The following is a 5,961-nucleotide window of genomic DNA, read 5'->3' on the forward strand; positions in this document are numbered from 1 at the left end:
GTTCATTGTAAAGAGCTGGGGTCCCAGCACTGAGCCCTGCGGCACTCCACTAGTCACTGCCTGCCATTTTGAAAAGGACCCTTTTATCCCGACTCTCTGCTTCCTGTCTGCCAACCAGTTCTCTATCCACATCAGTATATTACCCCCAATACCATGTGCTTAGATTTTGCACACCAATCTCTTGTGTGGACCCTTGTCAAAAGCCTTTTGAAAGTCCAAGTACACCACATCCACTGGTTCTCCCTTGTCCACTCTACGAGTTACATCCTCAAAAATTCCAGAAGATTTGTCAAGCATAAATCCATCCCTTTCATAAATCCATGCTGACTTGGACCGATCCTGTCACTGCTTTCCTAATGCGCTGCTGTTTCATCCTTAATTATTGATTCCAACATTTTCCCCATGACTGATGTCAGGTTAACCGGTCTATAATTACTCGCTTTCTCTCTCTCTCTCCCTTCTTAAAAAGTGGTTTTACATTAGCTAATCTCCAGTCCATTTGAACTGATCCCGAATCAATAGACTGTTGGAAAATGATCACCAATGCATCCACCATTTCTAGGGCGACTTCCTTAAGTACTCTTGGATATAGACTATCAGGCCACAGGGATTTATCATCCTTCAATCCCATCAATTTCCCACCTCATAAGGATATCCTTCAGTTCCTCCTTCTCACTAGGCCCTCGGTCCCCTAGTACTTTTGGAAGGTTATTCGTATCTTCCTTCGTCAAGATGGAACTGAAGTATTTGTTCAATCGGTCTGCCATTTCTTTGTTCCCCATTATAAATTCACCTGAATCCGACTGCAAGGGACCTAGAGTTGTCTTCACTAATCTTTTTCTCTTCACAGATTTGCAGAAGCTTTTGCAGTCAGTTTTTATGTTCCAAGTAAGCTTCCTCTCATAATCCATTTTCCCCCTGCTAATGAAACCCTTATTCCTCCTCTGTTGAATTCTAAATTTCTCCCAGTCCTCAAGTTTGTTCCTTTTTCTACCCAATTTATCTGCCTCTTCCATGGTTTTAACACTATCCTTAATTTCCCTTGTTAGCCACGGTTGAGCAACGTTCTCCGTTCTATTTTTGCTCCAGACAGGGATGTGCAATTGCTGAAGTCACCCGTGTGATCTTTAAATGTTTGCCATTGCCTATCCACCGTCAACCCTTTAAGTATCCTTGGCCAGTCTATTCTAGCCAATTCACACCTCATACCTTCAAAGTTACCTTTCCTAAAGTTCAGGACCCAAGTTTCTGAATTAACTGTGACACTCTCCAACTTAATGAACAATTTTACCATATTATGTTACTCTTCCCCAAGGGGCCTCGCACAAAAAGATTGCTCATTAGTCCCTTCGCATTACACATCACCCAGTCAAGGATGGCCTGCTCTCTTCTTGGTTGAGAAAACCATCCATAATACACTCCATGAAATCCTCCTCCACCACATTACTACCATGTGGTTAGCCCAATCACGATGTAGATTAAAGTCACCCATGATAACTGCTGAACCACCACTGCACACATCCCTTCTTTCTTGTTTGATGCTGTCCCCAACCTTACAACGACTAACCAGTGAGACAGACATTACAGCAAGGGTCTAGTTATTGTGAAACAGCAATTGCTAAAGGAACAGTGACCCCGACATGATTTAAACACGCAATCCTCTGATCTGGAGTCAGACGCACTACCGTTACACCACAAGGTCTACACAGTAGTTAACGGATGTTCGTCTATATAAAGGTTCTGCAATACAAGAGTCTGTAAAATCCACACCCATTCCCACCAGGTATCACAAGCAGCGCTCACCTGCCAGTCACCGGATGGTTTGTTCGAAAACTTTTCTCTTGCTTTAACAGGAAAGCATCATTAATTAACCCCTCACCTTCTTTTGCACAATCAAACAAATGCTAACTCAGGCACACTCCATACTTCAATCATTTGTCCTCTGCTTTGCATGTTAACTGTTAAACCATATCCCATTTTACTCACTGTATTTTAGCTTTCTGGTTCAAAGTCTACATTGCCGATGACACCAGGAATCTGGGGCAACTTTTATCAAATTTAACAGAACCGGTTATTTCTATCATGCACACAAAATGCAATCGGTAGTGAAGATAAAATCCCACCGTGCGTATTTTCAGATTCAACGCAATAGGATTTCAAATAAAGTGAAAGAAATTTAAACTGAAAAGATTTGGAAGTGTTACTTGTATTTGTGTCTTTAATTAAACTTGGTGACGTCTGACTCCCGTTCATGCCACTGCTGAATAAGAAAGGACGGTTTGACGTTGACCAGCCTGCACTGCACCGCATATTTGTGAGCTCATCATTTATATTCAGTGGTTTCTCGCCCTTTGATGGGCTACAGTGTAGCGGATATCACGTTGGTCTCACACGCGAAAGGTCCTCGGTGGATCCGTTTTCTCTCACTCAAAGTTATCTATTTATTGAAGTGAAATAAAGAGCAATTAATAAATAAGGGAGCCCTTTTGCCAGGAGAATAAATAGCAAATAAAAACAGCAAATGCTGGAAATCTCAGCAGGTCAGGCAGCATTTGCAGGGAGACTAAACTCGCCTCCGATTGTTCATCCACAGCAAGTTTAAACATAATGTTTCTACTCTGGATCGAACCAGGGACCTTTTGCGTGTAAAGCAAACGTGATAACCACTGCACTACAAAAACCTATGCCACAGGAGCCCCAACAGAAGGGAGCTGACCAGTGAGCTCCCTCTGTGCTGATTGGGAATGTGTTGGCTCACCTAAAACAACTTCTGTCCCACACTGAAAGTTCTCAATCCTTCTCCTCCGCTGCCCTTTACAGAAATGTCACGGATCACCCAGCCACCGTGTTCACTTCCACATCCTCACAGTGGGGCTGCAGAGGCTCCTACCGTCTCCCCGCGATCAGCGAACTCACCCAGTTTACAAAATTAAAAGCAGAACACGTGCCCGGCAAAGGTCAGGAGAAGCCAGATAGTCTGTAAGCTCGGTCTATCACAGAAAGTATTGGTATTCATGGTGATTACAGCAATTATTAATCGTCTCACAGACCTCAATTATTTTTATGCGATGAATTGATCGAGGATTGAAACCAGATTAGTGCGCCGGATCTTAACTCCTTGACCACCAGGGAACAGTTATGATACATGTCGATATATTTATATATATTGATATATGAACCTGAATGTAAATGGCTACCTACCTAGACCTCGTGGTGCCCACGGTAGTTTCTCTACCTTTGAGTGAGAGAAATTGTTCACAGTGACAACTGTCATGTGTTCCACATGGTTACTGCTTGTACTATAACAAGGTGTGCACCAGAAGGCACTGCAGTGGGAGACTTGTAGCTTACCTGTACAGGTGTGCCTGGCCTAGTGTAACAGGCAGGCCATCAGGTGTGATCCTCACTCTGTGGTTATCAATAAAGGACTAATGTTACTACAGTTCAAGCACGACACATTGTCTCGTGGAGTCTTCATCAGAGCATCTGAAGGTATAACAATTGGCGACGAGATTACGGACCTTCACACGAAAATGGCTAACCTTGGTACGTTGCAGCAGTTCACTGGTGGTGATGATTGGGAAGCCTTTGTGGAGAGACTCGACCATTTATTCACAGCAAACGACCTGGCAGGTGACAACCCGGCCACACTGGCTGATAAGTGCAGAGCTATCATGCTAACCAGTTGTGGGCCCACCGTCTATGGCCTCGTCAGGGATTAGCTTGCACCAGCGAAGCCAACGACCAAGGCGTACGAGGAGCTTGTAACACTGATCCAAGAACAAATCTAGCCCAAAGAGAGCATCCTCACAGCCAGACAGCGGTTTCATACACAGCGACGGCCCGAAGGCCAGGAGATCACAAAATATGCTGCAGACCTCAGGAGGCTGGCGGCACCATGAGATTTTGGTGACCACCTCACCGAAGCACTGCGGGATATCTTTGTCATCGGAATCGGCCACGAGGGCCTTCTTCATAAGCTACTGTCAGCGGATACCACAGTCACACTGCAGAAGGCCATCTCCATGAGCCAAGGATCGATTGGTTGTATATAAATGAATTTAAATGATTGTATTCCGCCCCCTGTAAACTGCTTATAACCCCGCGGCAAAAGGCACTCGGGGAGATCGCTGGATCTCAACTCTTCTCCCAGAGCTCTGTTAGCAATAAAGTTTTCTCTCTTACCTTACCAAAGTCTATGTGAATTTATTTTTACTAACAGTGGATGCAGAGAGGATGTTTCCACCTATGGGGGAGACTAGAACAAGGGGCATGATCTTAGAATATGGGGCCGCCCATTTAAAACTGAGAGGAGGAGGAATTTCTTCTCTCAGAGGGTTGTAAATCTGTGGAATTCATGCCCCAGAGAGCTGTGGAAGCTGGGAAATTGAATATATTTCGGACAGAAATAGACAGTTTCTTAAACAATAAGGGGTTAAGAGGTAATGGGCAGCGGGCGGGTAAGTGGAGCTGAGTCCATGATTGGATCAGCCGTGATCTTATTAAATGGTAGAGCAGGCTCGAGGGGCCGTATGGCCGACTCCTGCTCCTATTTCTTATGTTCCTTTGACTAGTACACATCAACATCCTGGTATTCACCATTGCCAAAGTAGATGTGGCCAAGTCTGGGTAGCTCAGTCTATAGAGCATGAGATTTTTAATTTTAAGGTCATGCGTTCGAGCCCCACCTTGCATGAATTATTTTCCTTAAGATTTTATGTTACTTTCACGGGAATTAACCAACACATTCAAAAAGGAGTTAGATATCTTCCTTATGGCTAAAAGGATCAAGGGGTATGGAGAGAAAGCAGGAAAGGGGTACTGAGGGAATGATCAGCTATGATCATAGTGAATGGCGGAGCAGGCTAGAAGAGCCGAATGGCCTACTACTGCACCTATTTTCTATGTTTCTATGTTTCCCCTTGTGGGGGTATCTAGAACTTGGGGGCACAGTTTCAGAATAAGGTGTCATAAGAACATAAGACGTTGGAGCAGGAGTAGGCCACATGGTCCCTCGAGCCTGCTCCACCATTCAATACGATCATGGCTGATCCCCATAACCCCTTATTCCCTGAACGTTTAAGGGTGACCCATTTAAAACGGAGATGAGGGAGAATTTCTTCTCTCAGAGGGTGGTGAATCTTTGGAGCTCTTTGCCCCAGAGAGCTGTGGAGGCTGGGTCATTGAATATATTTAAGGTGGAGATAGACAGATTTTTGAACGAGGCCATATTGATTGAATTGGAGAACAGAAAAAGGCCGATCACACGACTCGGAATGTACGAGAGACCCCCGAACATCCAGAAGGAGGTTTCGGGTCTGGTTATTGTGATTCAGCAAGGAAACTATCGATTCTGGAGGACAAATACTCTGTTCCAAAGGAAACGGACCCAGCCTCTCCAATTGATCAGTTAATTAATGATGTTTTCCCGTGAAAGCAACATAAAAGTTTAACAACACTTATTCGCCCAACGTGGGGCTTGAACACACGACCCTGAGATTAAGAGTCTCATGCTCTACCGACTGAGCAAGCCGGGCTTGGCAAATATTGGATCCTTGACATATGGCAAATGTTGTGGGTGGATTAATGATGATTGAAATCATGATTGTGTATCTCACAGACTTGAATTATGGAGTTCCTTCAGTTTGCATTTCGTAAATTGTGCAAAAGAAGATTGTGGGTTAATTAATTATGTTTTTCCATGAAAGCTGCATTAAATTTAAAGAAATGCAATCACCCAACGTTGGGCTCGGACCCACGACCCTGAGATTAAAACTCTCATACTCTACCGACTGAGGTCGCTGGGCTTCTGCCCAACACTGGTTTTTATCACTCATTGCAGCCAGGCGCCTGTTGGCTCCGCCCCAGATGTTGAAACTTGCTGTTGAAACTTGTGTAGTGTGTATCACGTTTGCTTTACACGCAAAAGAGACCCTAGTTCAATCCCGGGCAGAAACATTA

General features: G+C 44.4%; 1 non-coding gene across 1 annotated transcript; it reads right to left on the reverse strand.

Annotated features, from left to right (window-relative positions):
• Positions 1 to 5,464: 5,464 nt before the first annotated feature.
• Positions 5,465 to 5,537, reverse strand: trnak-cuu (transfer RNA lysine (anticodon CUU)). The gene has a single exon. It is a non-coding gene; the product is annotated as a tRNA-Lys (tRNA).
• Positions 5,538 to 5,961: the final 424 nt, after the last annotated feature.

The sequence above is a fragment of the Pristiophorus japonicus genome, unplaced genomic scaffold, assembly GCF_044704955.1.
Source record: "Pristiophorus japonicus isolate sPriJap1 unplaced genomic scaffold, sPriJap1.hap1 HAP1_SCAFFOLD_52, whole genome shotgun sequence".
Classification (NCBI taxonomy): Eukaryota; Metazoa; Chordata; class Chondrichthyes; family Pristiophoridae; genus Pristiophorus; species Pristiophorus japonicus.